The sequence below is a fragment of the Lygodium microphyllum genome, chromosome 14 (genome assembly GCF_053477565.2).
Source record: "Lygodium microphyllum isolate KBCC chromosome 14, Lygodium_microphyllum_v1.1.10, whole genome shotgun sequence".
NCBI classification, from domain to species: domain Eukaryota; kingdom Viridiplantae; phylum Streptophyta; class Polypodiopsida; order Schizaeales; family Lygodiaceae; genus Lygodium; species Lygodium microphyllum.
Window position 1 is genome coordinate 7,272,686 of NC_141148.1, and position 21,448 is coordinate 7,294,133.

The 21,448-nt window shown below is 40.4% G+C and overlaps 1 pseudogene; it reads left to right on the forward strand.

Annotated features, from left to right (window-relative positions):
- Positions 1–559: 559 nt before the first annotated feature.
- LOC148025289 (uncharacterized) overlaps positions 560–21,448 on the forward strand; it is a 55,718-nt pseudogene continuing 34,829 nt past the window's right edge.

The following is a 21,448-nucleotide window of genomic DNA, read 5'->3' on the forward strand; positions in this document are numbered from 1 at the left end:
TGCTCCAGCAATCACCAAAAAAGGCCTAGACTTCAAAGCAAACTTTCTTCTTCAATCTGGGGTGAACTTAGTTGGTATAGTTCCATCAAGCAAAAATGATAACAATTGATCATACCAAGAATCCGATTCAACAACTTGAACCTCAAAAAGTGATGCATCAGGCAATTCATCATCCACACCAATGGGTGGTTCACCTATTTCCAACCTACTAAAGTAATTTAGCAATAGCATCTTGTTTCCCTGGGATATGAACTATCATAAAAGCAAACTCTTGTAATAACAGCACCCACCTGGCCAACCTTCCTGTCAGTAGAGGTTTTTCAATCAAATATAACAGAGCCTGATGGTCCACATGAAAAATGACCCTGTTCCCTAGTAAATAATGTCTGAATTTATTCAGATAATAGATCATGCCTAAAGCTTCCCGTTCAGTCACAGCATAATTCCTTTCTGTAGATGACAAAACCCTGCTAGCATAGTAAACTGGCCTATACCAGCCCTTCACCTTCTCCTGCATCAGAACTGCCCCAATTGCCATATCCGAGGCATCAACAAAAATATGACAAGGTAAAGACCATTCTGGTGATTGCAAAACAGGTGCAACAAAAACCATCTTCTTCCATAACTGAAAGGACTTTTCCTGAGGCTCAGCCCACACAAAAGATACATCCTTTTTAGTTAAATGTGTCAATGGTACTGGATATTTCCTGAGGCTTTTCTTATTTGTACAGGACATTTTCGAGAAGGGGAAGCTGCTGCATTTTATACAAGGCTTAAATCCCTCTCTGGCTGCTGATGTGAGAGCTCATAATCCTCAAACCATTGAGCGAGCAGCCCATCTTGCTGAGGCGTTTGAGCCAAAATATGCTAGCAAGTATAAGCATTTGTCATGTAGCTCCTATGGTACTTTTTATGAGGCTGACAAGAAGACAAAGTTTGCTGATTAGATCGATAAGAAATCAACAGCTGCCCCCTTTCCACGATATCCAACGGTTACTGGGAGTAAAATGCCATATGCAAAGCCATACAGGACCATGGATGCAAAGTCAGGTGTCAAACCCAGTTCTGGTTTTGACAAATCAGAAGCTAAACAACATTCCAGGGCCATAATGGATAGTAGGAAAAAGGCAAATTTATGCTTTAGGTGTGGAGAGAAATGGACACCTGAGCATCGAGACGTGTGCAAAATGAAGAATGTCAACTCAACCAAACTCAACATGATAATTGAATTATCAGATGATGATGAAGTGGCTGATGTAGCACACCCCCATGATGTCTCTCATGAGGAATTGACAGGAGCTCATGATGCAGATGAATCTCCTGACACAGAAGCCACAAAAGGGACTGCATTACCCTTTGATCCGGGTGGGGCTATTGAGCAAACCACTCGTGTGATGCATGATATTGATATTCAACCTACATGTGGCAGGAAAGGCCCTAAGCCAACACTCTCTGTGTTGGAGCATCAACCTACAATGCCTTTTCATGTCATAGGTGATGCTAATGGTAATGTCCTTGTGGATGATGAGCAGATTTATTGGGATGCCCAGTCTACACTGTATACCATCTCACTTCATGCCTTGATGGGTGCCAAAAGTGCTGACACAATCAGGTTGAAATGAATGATTAATGGCAGATCTGTTCATGTATTGGTAAACAGTGGTAGCACTCACAGTTTCATTAATTGCAGAACATTGCAAAGAGTGGGATTGGTTGCTACAGAGATAGACCATGGTCTGAAAGTGGAGATATCAAATGGACAACATATGATTAGCAGACATTGTTGCTAGGATGCCAGGATCAAGTTCTCTGATGATTATGAGTTTGCAGGTGATCTTCTGGCATTGGATATGGGGCCAATAGATGCTGTCCTGGGTTGTGATTGGCTGTAATCATTGGGGAAAATCAGTATAAGTTTGAATGCCTTATCTCTTGAGTTTTGCCACAAGGGTAGAACTGTTACATTGCAGGGCATTGTGAATCAGAAATTGCAGATCATTTCAGCAAGGCAGATTATGATGATGAGATAATGATCATTGTAAGAGCAAATCATGCAGATTGTGATGATGATGATAATGAGATAATGATCATTGAATACTAACGTACTCCCAGCTAGTGTTGTCCCTTTTCAGAGATAAGTAATTTTGAACATTGAGAGAGAAAACCTGAATACTAACGTACTCCCAGCTAGTGTTGTCCCTTTTCAGAGATAAGTAATTCGTACAGTGACTAACTAGGTGGTGTGCTCATATTAATAATAGAGAGCATTGCTGTTAATATGGGCAGGTAGAGGACATTGGCTTGGTACTGCTGGCAGCTGAAGGGCTATAACTGATCTTGGAGATGGAATCGGAGACGAGTGCGTCTTCAAGAGTCAAGACCATTACATTAAAGCTGGCAGATTATCAGAGACAGGACTATCCTGAGCAGCTGAGCTTCTACTGCTGCTGAGCCCATTAAAGCTGGCAGACTATCAGAGATAGGAGTCAGGACTATCCTGAGCTTCTGCTGTTGCTGAGCCCATATTTATTATATGTTGAGCCTTTCGCTTCTCTAAGAGCAAGCTGCACAGCACATCTAGGATCTCCCTCATCGATGGACGATCTTTTGGGATGTGGTTCACGCAGAGCAAAGCTATTTTCAAGACTCCATAAACTTCATCTAGACGTTCTGTTGATGAATCATTTTGATATCCATTGGGATGGAGCAATAAAGCTGGATCTATCACTCTCTGCCAATCTTTTGCATTATATGCCGACTGAACCCATCCTCCCAGGTTCTCACTCTCATCATCATCAATCATCTTCTGCATTATATACAATTTACTGTTGTATATGGGATTCATCCCTACTGGAATTGATGTTATCCCATTGGCAATGTCATTGATTGTATTTATCTTCCTTTCACCATATGGCAGATTAGTCATGAGAACACCAAATTGCTAAAATTTGTCTAGCTATGACAAAAATTCAGTAAAATACAAGTTTCTGATCATACCTTGCCGATGCCAGATTAATCCCCGGTTATGATGACGATCTTCCCGTGCACATTCTCCTCGAGGACCTCATGGAAGAAGCGTAGCAGCACACTGTGGAAGTTGAGTGGGAGCCACATGACAAAGACCCTGGAGAGGCCGCCAATGACAGGAAAGAAAAGGTTGAGGAAGCCCCACATTAAACCCTACTGCAATGCTCAAAGCCGGGAGCTTGTGTCAATTCACAATCTGTGTCTCCCCACCATCGCGCACATAAACATCAGGCCTCTGCATTTGGGTATTGCACGCAAGTTCTTTGAAGTAGTCGAAGCTGCTTTGGCTGTGACTGGCTATTTGGGCAACATTACAATTCGTTAGTCAATAAGCTCCTCTAGTTCTCTTTGCCATTTCCATTGGTGGATGCCATTTCTGTTCGCTTTGTCATTTCCATTGTGGGTGCTACAGTCCCGTCCAGTCGCTACAGTCATCTGCTACCCTCTCCCCTTCGCTGTCTGCAGCCCAAGTAGCTTCTGCCATCATCCCTTTGCCATCTACGGCTTAGTCTGCTGTCGTCATCCCTTCCCTATCTACCGGTCAGTCCAATGTAATTTGCATCTATGGCCTGTCGAGCTGAAGCTTGAGCTATGGAGTCGCCTGCCCTCAGAGATCCTCCCACACTCTATCTTCCCTTGTTTGCCCGGTCGATCCAACGTAATTCGCATCTATGGCCTATCGAGCTGAAGCTTGAGCTATGGAGTCGCCTACCCTCAGAGATCCTTCCGCACTCTGTCTTTCCCTGTTTGCCCTTCTTGTTCCTCTTCAAATGCTGCGCATCCTATCGCGAGCTGTCTGCGCTCATCTCTCCTCTCGCACCTTCTGGCTACGTTTTAAATCTTAAATTAAATTAATAATTGTTCTAATCAGTTCTAACTGTACCCATTCCTATTCCACCCATTCTTATGCATAAGTGCATAACTTGTGTTGGAATTCTATTGGCATAAGTGCATAAGTGACATATAGTATGTACATTTCTTTGTGCAAGCTATAAGTTGTGTTGTACGACCATCTTTCAACTCACACCATAGTTTCTTGGAATCATTGTGTAGTCCACATGATACCCTTGATCTTAATGAGTTAGAAGATGAAATAGTGTTGGAATCCCAACCTGTTATGCCTAGTCCATTTCAATCTCTAGCTATGTCAACCCCACAACCATCAAGTAGTGTTCCAAGTCCTCAACCCTCTTCCAACATCCCAAACCCTCTACCCTCTTCAAATGTACATGTCAAAAACCCATCACTTGTAAGCTCTCTCATTGGACAGTCCTCTTCACAAAGAAATACTCTATCCTTGCAAAAAGTCTCTCCAACACCAACCCAAGTGGTGGAAGTGCCAACTGCTTGTACAAAGAAGAATGAGATTTGGTATTCTTTCCAAATTTTCACTCTTCTTGACTATTATTAGGATAAATGGATTTCTTTGAATTGAGGGAATTTGAAGACTAAGCATTGGGTTGAATTTGCTCAAGATGTGAATGCAAGTTGTGGAATGGAATTCACGGAGACTCAATGCTAAAATAAGTGAAATAACTTAAAGAAGGCATACATGAAAGAGCATGCCAAGAGGCCATATCAGGTGCAAAATAATCAAGATGGGAGTTTTATGAAAGAATGGGTGATATGCTATCAACCACCCCAAAGGTCAATGGGCTTCAAGGTGCTTTTGGTGGAAATAATTTTGCCCTCGTCTCAACATTTTATCTCTAGATGATGAGGAGGATTCCAATGTGCCAGTAGCTAAAAGTCAAGACCTAGAACAACCCTTGGAGGCACATGAGGAGGACATAGAAATGGAGGGGCATCCATTATAAAGAGGGCTATGCACAAGTGTGATGAGAATAAGACTAAAGAAAGCAATGTGGGCCCATCTATTGGAAGAGAAATCTGAGGCCAATGCAACAAAAAGTAGAAAAGAATGTCAATGGACAATGTTGGTGCAACACTCAAGCAAGGCATGAGCAACTGGGCACAAGCACTAAAAGAAGTGGAGCTTAGGCACATTGTGTTAGAAGAGAAGAGGCTAGAAACTCAATTGCAAATTGCCCAACTCCTTGCCAATACAAGGTATACAACCCCCCCATGAAATTACATTTGTATTCTATTCTTTTGATCTTAATGCAAGATGTCATCTCATTTACAAAGTTGTGTCACTTTTGAACTAGTTTGAAAATGCCCAAAAGTACTTAGTACCTAATGTATCTAAAGAAGAAAAGTAACCAAGTATGTGCTAACTGAGATTGGTATTTGAGAGAGACAACTTGTTCTAATTGCATCAAAGTATCTAACTAAGAGCCCAAGCCAATAAAGTATCTAACAAAGTACCAAATTGATTAAGTACCAAAGTAACTAACTATCAAAGTATCTAAGTAACTAAGCATCTAACTAAGTATCTAAGTAACTAAGCATCTAACTAAGTATCTAAGTATCTAAGTAACTAACTATCAAAGTAACTAAGCATCTAACTAAGTATCTAAGTATCTAAGTATCTAAGTATCTAAGTCACTAACTACCAAAGTAACTAAGTAACTAAGTATCTAAGTAACTAGGCATCAATCTAAGTATTTAAATATGCACACTAACTGACCATACTAAATATTTAACTAATCATCTAACTACTATCTAATAAAGTACCAAATCAACTAAGTATCAAAGTATCTAAGAAACTAAGAACCAAAGTAACTAATGATCTAAGTAACTAAAGCATCTATCTCTAAGTATCTAAGTATCTAAGTATCTAAGTATGCACATTAAGTGACCACCTAACTAAGTATCTACCTAAGCATCTAAGTACTAAGTATTTAACTAAGCATCTAAATAATATCTACTAAGTATTTAAGTATCTAAGTATCTAAGTACTAAGTATCTAAGTATATATATACACTAAGTAACCACCTAACTAATTAAGCATCTAACTACTAACTACTAAGTATCTAAGTATATAAGTATCTAACTAAGCCTAAAGTATTTAACTGAGCATCTAACTATGTACACTAAGGAACTAAGTATGTACACTAAGTACCCAATAAAGTATGTCTCACGAAGTATACATTAAGCACCTAAGTAAATATATCTAACTAACTAACACATTGAATGTCACATTGGTTGAACTACATTGACACACACATTGAATGTACACGTTGATTCAACCACATTGACATGTAGATTGCTTGACGTTAATGACATAGAAGAACTTCAATTGAGGGTTGATTACAAAGTACAATGGAGAAATACAAATGCTACGCATGATGGAGAAACAAAAATGCTATGCATGATGGAGAAATACAAAGCCATAGTCTTAGCTTTGCTAAGAAAGAGGCATACAAAAAACTCAAGCTAGTTGCATACACAAGGTCCACTGATTAAAGGCTGCTAATCTTAGAGCTTGGCCCTCAATGCATTTTGACCTTGCGGGATGAGTTGGTACATTATCATTTTGGGATGAGGGTCAATATCATCCTCTCTTAGTTCATCCTCTAATGTATCCATGAGGAAGTTATGCACGACACAACATGCCACTAATATGTACATAGGAATGTGTTACAACTCAACATTCATGTCATGCAAAATGCACTATCTATTCTTCAACATACCAAAATCATGCTCAATGCACACTCTTCCCTTTGATAGATGTTGATTAAATAGCTTCCAATCTCCATTATGAGCATATATCCATAATGTCTTTTTTGAAATTGTTCTACATGGATTATGGTTAGGCCTATCCATTGTGATGTGTATTACTTAATTACATAAGCATGACTATGTTAGATGTTGTGCACAAATTTGTTCTCATTTGCCATCTACAATTATTTTGCTAGTTAAAGCTTGATTTTTAAATCTACTAAACATCGCTATATTAGATGTTATATAGAAAATCTTCTCACTTTACCATATAGGCATGGATTTCACTAGTTATAGCTTCACTTTTATCTAGTAAAACTAAAAACCTAGTTTCAACTAAAAATTTCCTAGGTACTATCTAGAAAAATTTGTGTATCTACTAGATATGTGTGTATTTGCTATGTAGTTTCGTGTCCAAAGTTCCTTGTGTCCAAGAACTCTTGATCGCGCCAGCTACCTCGACTAGTTCCTTCCACCACTTCGAGCACAATAGTTGACCGCCTTTAACAGTTGGTTTGGTCTTCATGACCACCTGGAGCTGCGTGAACAACCACCTCGATCGTCTTCTCCTCTAGCTTAATTCTCATCGACTCTTACCTTGAGCAAGATTGGTTATTTTCCTTTCCTAGAACCACGGTTGGTTATTGCTTAGCACCACGGTTGTTTATTATTCGAAAAAATTTCACAATCTAGAGAAATGTTTGCCCTTTTGTACCTTGGTACTTTTGTTGTCTATCATTGATTAACACGACAACCCTTGAAGGCGTCGCATACACTTGTTACTTTCAATACCTCGCCATCACATAGAAACTTCCCTTGAGGCTTGAGGCTTCAATGACTATCTCAAAATAATTCCTCTTTGTTTTTAAATTTTTATTTCAAGAGACTATAAACCACACTAATTGCAAGCAGCTAACACCATATTAGGGAATATGGGAATTTCCCATAAGTTTGGGACACACGGTCAAATTTTTGGATTTGTCATAACTTGAACACTATAACTCTAAATTGAGCGCTCTATAGCTCAATAGGTTTCATTTTTCAAGCACTTTCCAATAATAGGTCACATCATACGGTTTTGAGAAATTTATGGGCATGTTATCCGGGTGCCACCTTTTCAATATTCAAAAAATGAGAATTGGGAGATTCCCAAACTCACTAATATTGTGTTAGCTTGGATCACTCCTTCGGATAACTCGATTGTTGCAAGCATAGATAGTCATAAATGTCCATACTAATAAATACATATACTATCTTCATATTGATCTAGATAATGAGTATGCATCTATTCGAAAAGAAATAAGGTGTTTGGTAACACATCAAGTGTGTTGGAAGTAATGAGACTAGAGGGTAGGAAGAATATCGATGGACAAATGTTAGGATATATCCTGTGGATCCTACAATCAAAAGTACCTATCCATTTTCTTCATCTTTCTAATTGCTGAGGTTTGTTGGACATACTCAGCTTCTAGCTTATACTCAAAATCTAGTAAGCCATTCAAACATTTTGAAGTTGGAGAACCAATGGTTATACCAAGAAACAAATATACAATGAGAAAAAAATTAGAGGAGAACCAAGGAAAAATAAGTAGTCGCAGAACCTAACTACATGCAATTAGACAAAAGAAAGCGCTGCTCCGGTTGCATTCAAGACAAAGCAGTCTAAATAATATCAAGCTACTAAAGCTTGGAAGTAGAGGTTATAGGAGAAGAACAATAGCAATACGATAATAGTTGGTCACTCACCCTAAGCTTGTTGTATTCTCCTATTGTGTTTTGGGAGCATCAAGTCCAAAACAAGTATTTATTCCATGAATGCATTACAAATTCATACCTGTATATGTATTGTTATTTTTGTTGTAACTAACAAGGCCATTCTCCATCTAGACAAAGCAAGAAAGAACATAGATAGAGCATTACAAGCCTATAGTAACATCATTCCTCCCAAAACTATGAAGGGAGTGAGCTTGGAGTGGAAGCACAAGCTATGGTGGAAGGAGCAAGAGTAAGAGAGAGAAAGACACCATATGTGGGAACTCTAATAGTCACAATATGTGACTAGCCTTTCTTTTATTCAAATATCACTTTAAAAAAAATGAAGCAACAGTGATGGGTACACAATACCTGTAGTGCATAGGTGTGCAAGTACTATCAATGTAGTAATATACGGGCAACTAAGCACATGTGCCTTTACTCCCAACAACCTCCCACTTAAAGAAAAATGTATCTCTAGTGAGGAGAGAACGAGAAAAAGGTGACAAAGTATAAATGTACATAAGTACAATAGGATGAGGCAAAATGCCATATCATCCAATGCCATTAACTTCCTAAAGAAGACAAAAAGCTCCGCTAAGAGACTTTTTGTGAGTAGATCTATAGGATTTTGGTCAGGTGAGATCTTCACAAGGTGAAGTCTGTATGGGTCACTACTAACTGAGGGAGGTCCCTTCTAGTTACGAAAGGATCATTATTGCTTGGTAGTGATCCTCGTGTGTAGTGAACCCTACATCCAAGAGAGGGAGACCTGTTCCACTTGTAGAGGGCCCTGGTATCACTTGCCAATAACCCTTGTGTGTCGTGAAGCTTGCATGGGTCACCACCAAAAAGCAAGGGAGATCCCTCCCACTTACAAGAGACCCCATATCACTTGCTAGTGACCCTTATGTGTAGTAAATCAGACATGGGTCACCACTAAGAAAAGGAGGATCCTCTCACATGTGAAGTACCCCTGTATCACTTAATGGTGACTTTGGTATATTGTGAAGCCCACATGGATTACCACCAAGTGAGAGGAGGCCCCTCCCACTTGCAGATTGATCCCTATTGCTTGGTAGTAATCCTCGTTTGTAGTGAAGCTTGCACGAGTGAGCATCAAAGCGAGAAAGGCTTCTCTCAATTGCAAAGGAATGTCATATCTCTTGGTGGTGACCCTCATGTATGGTGAAGCCCACATGGGTCACCACCAAGGAAGAGAGACCCCTCCCACTTATGGAGGGACCCCGCATCACTTGGTGGTGACCCTTCTTTATGGTACGGTGAGAATTTGTTTAGGTAGTTTATTTGGATTGAAGAATTTTTTGACCCTTTTTTCTTATTCTCTCTTTTATGAATAGGAAACAATATGAATTATGAGCTAGAGTTTGAGGATGATGTGGAGGAAACTACATATAAAAATATTTTTAAAAATGTTTCTCCACAGTAGTGCGCACTCTTATTCCCATGCTCATGAGTTGTCATGTGTGTTTACTTTTCTGCTTTCTATTTAGAATGTTTTGCATTCCTGTATAAATGTGCTGAGTGTCCATATGGATGAATACTAAAGGATAATTTCAAGTAGCATAGTGAACACAGAGGCACAAGAATATGTTGACACTCATGACTTTGCGACCAACAAAGTCACAAACAAAAAGCTAGCCAGGAGACTGGATAAATTACATAGTGATGCACCTAATGATATAAAGAACTATCGAATACACTCAAAGAGGTATCATTTTTTGCAATTCTTCTTTGCATTGCTTTGCTACTTGCATCTTGTAGGGGATCAGAATGACTCATAAGGGATTTCACAAGGATCACATGGTAAGGAAAAAAGATAGCCTACCATTACCATTAAAGAGGTTGAAGAGGTAGATGAGATGATACCCTTAGACAGAGAGGAGGAGAGAGTGAAGGCTACTCTACAGAGTTTTGATGGAGCCCTAGCTACCCCTAATGATCTAGAGGGTTGTTAGATATGATCAATGCCCTACCCTCATTAGGTGCTACCAATGATCCATGGTGCTCAAAGTTGTAAGGCCCCCATTATGAGGAGAAGCCAAATGTGAGCCCGGACATTGGTTGACTCCTGACTTGTATATCAGATGAGGTCTATGTGACCGGATGGCAAAAAGGTGACCGTTGTGGGTCTAATCTTTGGGTTAGACGGAGTGGTTAAGCTTGTAGTAACTCCAGGCGCATTGCATAGAGTTGTGGTGTAAGGGAGTTAAAAGGGGCCCCTATTGTGGGGCTTGGGGGCCGCAGAAGCGGACCCTGGCTGGGGGGGTCCCAGGGGGGCCAGCGGCCCCCCTAGCGGGGGTCCGGGGGTAGCGCCCCCGACCCGATGGTAAAGAGAATATTCCTTGGAATATTCCCTGGCCGACTAGTGGAGGCTCATATGATAGGTCGGTCAGCAGGCCGACCTAACGACCTTCGCGGGCTATAAAAGCTAAACCCCTTCGCAGCCATCTCCCACTCATCTTTCACCCAGTCAGAGTTGTTGTTCCAGCTAGCCTTAAGCACTTCACCTATCTTCTGTCTAGATCGCCATCTAAGCTTCACACAGTGGAAGCGCACGGGTGGACAGAGCCATCTTTGTATTAGTTGTTTGGAGTTAAAGAATTTACTGATTCTCTTCTTATCTGTTGTGTACTCTCTATCTCTTTCTCAGATTCTGTTCGCTGCGCCATGTAATATTTTACATGGTATCAAAGCCCAGGGGGCTCTAGAGATCGGAGAGTGTGCAAGAGGCAAAGGCTTCAATAGCAAAGAGAAACTATGTCAACTTTCGGAAGCGGTTCTGACGCATCAGGAAGCGATGCAAGAGGTGGTGTTGCTGTACCGGCTATTCAAACACTGAGGATTCGTCCACCAACCTTCAGCGAAGGCAAGTTAGATGGTACAAACTACACTTTGTGGAAGTTCAAAATTACAACTATCGTTGATTCTTATGAGCTTCTCGAGAGTGTGCTGGGGATTGACGCAGAACTACAGTCTACCCCCGACCCATCAAATCCTAGTGTGACGATTCCTCCAAATGTAGATCTTCTACGAGCTTGAAAACGAATGAATTCAGATGCATTGTGTGCCTTAGGTACAAGCTGTTCTGACAGTGTTCTGACTTTGATTCAGCATACAACCAAAGCGTCAGAGACTTGGAATGTACTAAGGAGTCAGTATGAAACACGAAACCAAACGAGGATTCAAAACTTGGAGAATCAACTAGCAGCAGAGAAGTTTGCTGAAGGAGAGACGGTTGAAGCATTCATCACTCGGATTAAGAACTTGCTCGACCAGGTGGCTGGCGCTAGGATACAAAAGACTAGCGAAGAGCTAGCTCGGAGGTGTCTTCGGATTTGTCCACAAAAGTTTGATGGACTAGTAACTGCCCTTAACACTCAGGTGAGACCTCAAGCTTTGACTTTTGAGGAGTTTTGCGCATTATTAATGGAGGAGGAGTTGATGCTGAAAGCCCGAGAAGGAAGCAACAATGGAGATGCTGCATTCTCTGCCAATGCAAAAGGCAAAGGTGGTTCCTTCACCAAAAATGATGGTGACAAAAAGAAGAAGGGCGGAAAGAAGAAGTTTCAAGGAGAGTGCTTCTACTGCAAGAAGAAAGGACATGCAATTGCAGATTGTCGTGTCAAGAAGGCAGATGAAAAGAATGGTACCCTTAAAAGTAAAGGGAAAGAGACATCCAATACGGCTGAAGCAGAGCTGGAATTATTCATGGCGACCATTGAGGAAGTGTGCTCCTCAGCGCAAGAAGAATCTACCACTGACTCATGGGTGTTGGGTAGTGGGGCCTCCCGTCACATGACCAACAAGAAAGGTCTATACAGTTCTATGCAGCCTCTACAAGAATCCATCACTGTGACGGTTGGAAATGATGCTAAATGCCCTGCTATGGGCACAGGTACTATTTCTTTTGTTGCTGCAAATGGTGAAGTCAAAAAGCTTTCAAATGTGTTGTATGTTCCGAAATCAAGAGAAATCTATTATCAGTTGCTGCCATAACTGATCTTGGTCATGAAGTGAGGTTTAAGAAGATAGGTGCAGAAATTATTTATAGTGCTGGCACAATTGTTGGCAAAGGAGAAAGAAGGAACAACCTGTATGAGCTAAGTGCTCTTACAGCCATCGCTGGAGTGGGCACAAGTAAGCTTTGGCATGAAAGGTTTGGACACATCGGATTTGCAGTATTGAAGGAGATGCAAAAGCAAGGTATGGTTGCTCACCTACCTACAATAACTGAATTGAAGGAACCATGTGAAGCTTGTATGATGGGCAAGCAACACAGAAAGGCATTTCCACAAGAAAGCAAGAATAGAGCACAGGCTCCTCTAGAGTTGGTGCATGCTAACTTGTGTGGTAAGATGCCTACACAGGCCTGGGGGGATCTTCTTATTTTATGTTGATTGTCGATGACTACAATAGAAAGATATGGGTGTACTTCCTTCGTGATAAGGCTCAAGCTTTTGGTAAGTTTAAAGAATGGCTAATACTTGTTGAGAATGAAACAGGGAAAAGTGTTAAGAAATTTAGAACAGATGGTGGTGGTGAGTTCAACTCAAAGGAGTTTGAAGGCTTTTGCAAGAGCAAAGGGATCAAGCATCAATTGACGACGCCTCACACACCTCAGCAGAACAGTGTTGTGGAACGCAGGGATCGCACCATTGTGGAGATGGCAAGATGCATGCTAAAGGGCAAGGGATTGCCTAACCATTTTTGGGCTGAAGCTGTTAATACTGCAGTCTACATTCTAAATCAGAGCTATACAAAGGCTCTCAAGGGAGAAACACCTAATGAGGCTTACACTGGTAAGAAACCATCTGTCTCACATTTCAGAATTTTTGGATGTGAATGTTATGCACATGTTCCAGATGAGAAGAGAAACAAGTTACAACCAAAAAGCAGAAAATGTATCTTCTTGGGTTATAGTGATGAGCATAAGGCTTACAAGTTATATGACCAAGAGGCAAAGAAGATCATTGCGAGTCGTGATGTGGTGTTCAAGGAGGAGCTGCATACAGTGGAGGAGAAGGCAAGTTCTTCCACTTTATCATCAAGCGAAGTAGTCCACTATGAACCTGTCCCGAGAGCTATCCCTATCCTTAAGGAGGAGAAAGCATCATCTTCAGATGATGAGGAAAAATTTCACCAACTTGACATCACCCCACCGCAAATGCCATTGCCGCGCTAGGTGAAGCAGCTCTATGACCACAATAATCCTATGCCTGCATCTATTGAGGAGAAGGAAGACGGACCAAGGAGGTCTCAGAGAATAGAGGAGCAAAGGAGGGCTTCTCCTCACATAGTCAATATGGCCTTGATGGTTGAGATTATGAGAGAAGTAAAGTAGCCAACTGACTTAGAAGAAGCACTTGCAGATCCATCATGGAAGGCTGCTATGCAGGCGGAGTACGACAACATAATGAAGAATGAAACTTGGGAGCTAGTGGATCGACCAGCAAAGCGGAAGGTTATTGGCACCAAGTGGATCTGGAAGGTAAAGTACAAGGCTGATGGTACCTTAGAAAAGTACAAAGCTAGACTGGTTGCCCAAGGATTTTCACAAGTTGAAGGGTTTGATTTTCAAGAGTCATTTGCCCCAACTGCCAGAATGACCACTATTCGCACGGTACTTGCAGTGGCTGTCCACAAGAAGTGGCCAGTGTACCAAATGGATGTTAAGTCATCGTTATTAAATGGTGACCTCAAGGAGGAGGTGTACGTGGCTCAGCCCCACCAGGGTTTGAGCCCCCCCATTCTGAGAACAAAGTGTGTAAGCTGAAGAAGGCATTGTATGGGATGAAACAAGCCCCCAGAGCATGGTACCAACGGATAGATAGGTTCTTTTTAAACCTAAACTTCAAAAGATGTGCCTCAGATGCTAACTTGTATGTTTACAGGGATGGTAAAAAGTCTATAGTGATTGTCCTATATGTGGACGACCTTCTTATTACAGGTGACTATGAAGATATGATCAACCAAACTCGAAAGGCTTTGAGTTTTGAGTTTGAAATGACAGACTTAGGCTTGCTGCACTATTGTTTGGGGATTGAAGTCTAGCAAGAGCCAGGAAAGATCTTCATCTCTCAGAAGAAGTATGCATGGGAGATCGTGAAGGCATTTGGCATGACCGAGTGCAAGGTGATAGCTACACCTATGGAGGTGAATGCAAAGTTATCCGTCGAGGATACATCAGCACTAGCAGACATTGGGAGGTAAAGAAGGTTGGTCGGTAGTCTGATCTACTTGTGTAACACCAGACCATATATTAGTTTTGCTGTTGGTGTTTTGAGCAGGTTCTCAAACAAACCTCATGAGAGTCATTGGAAGACTGGGATGCGGGTGCTTAGATACTTGAAGGAAACTCTTGACTATGGTATCACATACAGTTTCAGAACTTCTCTTGTGGAGAACTGTGACTCAGATTGGGCAGGAGACATTGATTCCAGGAAGTCAGTTTCTGGTTATTGTTTCTCTTTGGGTTCAGGAATTTTCTCTTGGATTAGTAAGAAGCAGCCAACAGTGGCATTGTCTTCTACCGAAGCAGAGTACAAGGCAGCTTGTTTTGCTGCATGTGAAGCCGTATGGTTGAGAAGGATTCTATGGCATATGGGAGTGCAAGATGAAGAACCGACTGTGCTAAGATGTGACAATCAGAGTTGCATCGCCATTGCCAAAAATCTAGTGTTTCATGCACGCACCAAACACATAGAGATCCAGTATCACTATGTGCGTGATTTGATGGAGGATGGGATAGTGGAACTGGTCTACTGTCCAACAGAGGAGAATGGAGCAGATATCTTTACCAAAGCACTTATGAAGGATCTGCATCTTCAAAGACTCGGAATTTGGCCGAGGAGATAGTTCACCTATGGGTGGACATTGAGGGGGGGTGTTAGATATGATCAATGCCCTACCCTCATTAGGTGTTACCAATGATCCATGGTGCTCAAAGTTGTAAGGCCCCCATTATGAGGAGAAGCCAAATGTGAGCCCGGACATTGGTTGACTCCTGACTTGTATATTAGATGAGGTCTATGTGACCGGATGGCAAAAAGGTGACCATTGTGGGTCTAATCTTTGGGTTAGACGGAGTGGTTAAGCTTGTAGCAACTCGAGGTGCATTGCATCGAGTTGTGGTATAAGGGAGTTAAAAGGGGCCCCTATTGTGGGGTCCGAGGGCCGCAGAAGCGGCCCCTGGCTGGGGGGGTCCCAGCCCGATGGTAAAGGGAATATTCCTTGGAATATTCCCTGGCCGACTAGTGGAGGCTCATATGGTGGGTCGTCAGCAGGCCGACCTAACGACCTTCGTGGGCTATACAAGCTAAACCCCTTCGCAGCCATCTCCCACTCATCTTTCACCTAGTCAGAGTTGTTGTTCCAGCTAGCCTTAAGCACTTCACCTATCTTCTGTCTAGATCGCCATCTAAGCTTCACACAGTGGAAGCACACGGGTGGACATAGCCATCTTTGTATCAGTTGTTTGGAGTTAAAGAATTTACTGATTCTCTTCTTATCTGTTGTGTACTCTCTATCTCTTTCTCAGATTCTGTTCGCTATGCCGTGTAATATTTTACAAGGGTGTACAATTGGTTGATGCATGTGAGTAAGGAAGCTTGTCATGCCCACATTTACAATATTAAATGACCAAGACTATTTGTTATTGGCCAATATAATAAATTTACTAGATATCTGTGAGGATTATAGTCTCATTGTCTCAGCATAGTTTAATGAGGTTGACTTAGGGTGGACATTGGATGAGATAGATGTGCATCCCTTGGCTGATTCTACAAGTTGAAGATACAAAGTTTATTATGAGAGCCAGTAGATCCTTAAGAGCTCGGGCCTAGCCAACATGGAAAAGTATAAGGCATTAGGTACACATGAGAATGGGTGTGGCACAATCCTATTGTGGATGCATTGTTTGGTTGAAAGTGATAAAAATCAACTGGTATTTGGTTGATGCTCTTATTGTTCTTGGTTTCCTGATAGTTCTTGGCTTTCTTTTCTAAGAATATATCCTTTAACTAGGTCCTAGTATATAGCGACAACATTTTTACTTAAGCATGGGCTTAAAGACATCGGTCACTAGTAGGTCCAAGTCAATATGACACAAAAAATATGTGGCTCTTTTATAATACATTGGAAAATTAGATCATATAAAGGTACATGACATGCACATTCGTAAATACTATGTTCTACAATTTATTATAGAGAAAGATTGTATTAATTTAAATAAATGGTGAGTATATTCATCATTACAGATTATAAGTTTTCACAATGAGTACCATCACAATGCAAGGCTCTCTCTTTTTGTGCTGAAGGTGTTGGCCAGATTTTATGGAGGCTATTCCCTTCAAACAAACATAGATATAATTTTGATTGAAAAGAGATTTGCATTACGATGGTATTTGGAATTGAATATGGATGCCAATCTTTAAGCACCCTCACTACATATTATATGTTACTTATGCCATTGCAATGAGGATCAAGAATGTGTGCAATTTGCATCCTTACTCAAAAAGAGAATTTTTGCAGTGGCTAAAATGCAAGGTTCATATGGAGTCATAGCCTTTAACAGTGCTGGCATCATGTATACAACTACCAAGATTAGAGGATGAGGATGATGAAGATGATGAAATGCTAGTAAACAAGATGCAATTATCCTCTTCAAACCCATATAGTGAGGAATAAAAACTTGTATTATCTGCTATTTGAGCCCCATTTTTGGCCTTTCCTCTCCCTAGAGGCTAGCCATTGTAAAAAATTCTCATTCCCACATGAATTAAGCTAAGGTTCTTATCTCTTTTGTTTTGCCATTTGTAATGTAACAATATGCATGAGTTTTGGCCAAGAGATCCTCCTTGGACCAAGGTATTTTATCACAATACATGAACATTGTGTTCAATGCCTTGTAGGCTTTGGCCCTCCTGCTCCTTGCTTTTCCATCATCCTCATGGTCTTTGAGTGCATTGCATAGCACTCTCCATTGACTGTAATGAATGCAAGAAGAACCTATCATGGAGTTTATTTTTGTAGGCTTGCCATGGAAGCCCAAAAACCTTCAAGCCTTAACTCCACCTAATGAGGGTTTCCCAGAAATACTATTTCCATTTTTGAATCTCGGAGGGTCTGCCGCCTTGATCACAACATTGCCCTCATGGAGAACCTTCTTGATAGCCCTAATAACATCATCCTTGGCCTTTTGGGTTTACAATTTCCATGTAAATAGAATGTAGAGATGCACAATTTTCTCTACTATTCTACATAACACATGCAATGTGCACATGCAGATGTTTGTTAAAGGGATATCTAGAACAACTTGAAAATTTGGATCTTTGGTATGTTTATCAGATGCCTTATTCCAAATAGCAACATTGTACTACTTGGTGATGGCCATATAGTAAATGCAAGGAATCTTAGAAGTAGCATCTCTTGATACATTTTATAAACACTTTATTAATATCTTTAAATCTACAGCCATGTGTTACTCCAATTTATATTGTCCTTTACTACTTAGTTTCTCCCTTGAGCACTTATCACAGTATAGAATGTTGTTGAAATACCTAGTGCAACATGCCTAAATCTTCCATGTCAATCTGAAATGCTCCTAACTACCAAACATCTTGCTTTGATTACATGTTAAAGTGCATTGAGCTCTCAATTCCTTCATCATCCTCGCTACTTAGCTAAAGAGTCCTATTCATCAGGGTGATAGAAACTCTCTCCATCTTCTTACCTTTAATAATCTTAGTTTCATCTAGCTTGATAACAACAATGGCAACCCCATTTGCTATTGTATGCTTTAGCTTATAAAACCTAATCATAGATCTCTATAAAGTCTTCAAATCAAAGGATATATTGTTACAACTATCATACTTTAGTACTCTCTTCTTTTTTCTAGGATAGCTATCTATGATTTAAAAAGGCTAACCAAGGACTCCCAAGACTCTCTAGTTGATGTTGCATCTTGTTTGTCGAACTAAAGTTAACTAAAGTTAGCTTTGAAAGCAAAGAAACTTTTACTCTTTTGTTTTTCAATGTCTCTTCCATAACTTTGAAGAGCTAAGTATAGCTTTGTCCATTAATCTCTACTTTGTCCAAGGTGCTTTAGATATCCTCTTTGTCTAGGTGCAAGATCTTTGCAAGAACTTTTCGATGCATTATTCCTTAGCCCTTCTAAACCTCTTCTAACCAATATGTTTCCTATAGCTTGTTGGGGGTAAAGGCGCATATGCCTAGCTGCACAATAATTACTACACTATCAATACTCGCACATTTGTACACTATAGGTGGCAGGCACCCATCACTCTCACTTCATTCTTTATTCTTTCAGTGACATTTAAATAAAGGGAAGGCCGGTCACACATTGTGATGATTGGTGTTTCCATATCTGTTCTCTCTCTCTCTCTCTGTGTCTCTCTGTCTCTGTCTCTGTCTCTGTCTCTCTCTCTCTCTCCTTCCACCACAGTTTTTGCTTTTGCTCATGTTATTTCACTCCAAGATCGCTCCCTTCAATTGGTATCAGAGCCATTGCAGTGACATTGAGGAGCCCTTCCCCTTTAGTTTGCTTTAGCCTATGAATACCTACAATAGTTCATTTTGGGACAGCCATGGATCCTTCACTCAAATGTATGCAATGAGCTCCATCTCTTCCCGACTTCTTTCCATCACTTGGGGCTTGTTCCAAAACTTTGATGAGATATATTGGATCTTGCCTTGTGCCCCATTCGGCTCAACATTAGTAACAAACGATATCAGTAAATCCACGTGATTTGTGCCTCTTTGTTGGTCTTCCATATCTAGTCAGCTTGATCATCTAAATTAGCTCATGAAGCTCTCCTACACTTGGACACACTCTTGGCAACTTGCAAGAGTATTCTTGGTTGCATTGGAGCACTCTCTTGAGTAGTACATGCTCAGACATTGACTGGATATTCAAATATGCTTTTTATCTATAGGTTTGGATACCTTGTAACTCATTCTAATGTACTTTTGTGATGCTCATGGTACTTGCCCTTGATGCCAAGATGGTTATTTAATGCTTGGAGGTCCCTTATGGATTGGATTGAGCTTGAATAGCTCAGTTTTAAAAGAGATTTCCTTGCTGTAATATAGTTTGTAAGCAAGCTTTTATCAAGAAACACTACATATCTATTATGCTTGGATATCATTTGGGTGTTTCATATACATGTATTGATGCTTAGGATTGGTCTATGCACTCGAACATGCTATGGGATGCACTTGAGCTTTGATTTGGAGCTTGGCAACATTCATCTTGACTATGGTTCATCAAGCCTTGGTTGCTTCAATGGCTTATGCAATTATGAGCTTGAAGAATATATTGGGTTTTATGCTTATAAATATATGCTATTTGGATGTATGGACATCACCATGATGTTTTGAGCCTTTCTTGATCATTTGGAATTCCACTTCTATTTCAGTGGGAGCTATATTCAGTTTTATGTATTGAGCTACATTTGACACTTGGATGTACTATAGAGCATTTGGTTTATGTAGTTGGACTTGAGCTTGTTACATTGAGATAATGGAACTTAGCGTGATATGTACATGCTCTCTTCATACTATATGTATGTAGTTGATGCCTAGAGGGCTTATTTGACTTTTGTTTTAGGCCAGCACCTATCGCTTTCACATTGTTGTTAGTGATGTATTCATCTTACATGGCTATGAATTGGGATTTTGTTTCTCATTGCTTAGTTAGTTGTGCCTTGTAGGTCTTTGTTGTTATCTATGAGACCTACAATATGCATGGTGGTTATGCTTATGGGATGTATCTCAATCCAACACATTGACATTTGACACTCAATGTTGATTGCATATTCACTCACTCCTAGTTGCCATTCTTCCCTAGTAGTTACAATTTACATTTTATCAGTGATAGCTCATACTTGGCTTTGGTTTCTTATTGTTGTACTCTATTTTCAATTTTCTATAATTATAGTTTATTGCACTGTTTATGAGAGCAGCCACCTCCTCTTGATAGCTTTTTGCTTACATTTTTTGGATAGCCCATTACTTTAGTAGTATCTCTTATCTTTTGCTTGATTTAGTACTGGTTTTGGGATTGATTTGCAGGGTATTATAGCAACCCACATTGCCTTCTATTCAATTGCTTGGTCTCGTTACGCTAGTGGTTCTCGCAAAACAGTTTTATCTTCAACATTGAGAAATTGGATAGGACCAACTAATGCTATTGGAAGCCCAAATATGGTAGGTTTTGGTGCAAAAATTATAGACTAGACTACTTAAAAATGGGGGTTCCAAACCCAACATTGCAGCAGGATTGGGATGAACTAGATGAGGTATGCAAGTCCACAATCATTTTATCACTCTCTAAGCAGGTTCACTACAATGTTGTAATTGAAAATCAAACTACATATGAGCTTTGAACATAGATTAAGAATTGTTACACACTTGAAGAAGTTTCACTCTATCATTAGCCATTTAGCTTCATAGAAGGTTGAGTTCAAGGATACTTTGCATTCTTTATTTCTACTTGGTACTTTATCTAAGTTGTGGGACACTTTTCATACAGCTCTATGTTCCAAGGATGGGCTGAAATTGTAGGATGTTGAGAGTGCCCTCTTGATAGAAGAGGTGACAAAAAAGTGTTGATGTTTCTCGTATGTCACATGCATTGATTGTGAGAGGCCAACAAGACGATGAAAATGGCCATGGTAGAGACTCTAATAGGTCTCAGTCTAGAATACATGGACAGTCTCATAGTAAGTCCCATAGCCATAAGTCTAGGACATGTGGACAGTCTCGTAGTAAGTCTCGTAGCCGTAAGTCTAGGACACATGGATAGTCTTAGTCTACGAAATGTGGAAAGTCTTGCAGTAAGTCTCATAGAGACAAAATTCTAATCTTACTTGTCATTATTGTGAAAAGGTAGGTCATATTCAGTTATAGTACCATAAAATACATGAAGTTAAGCACAAGAAAAAGGGAAAGGGTAAAGTCCATGAGAAGAATGATGATTGTAGCACTGTGCCTAGCAAGACTA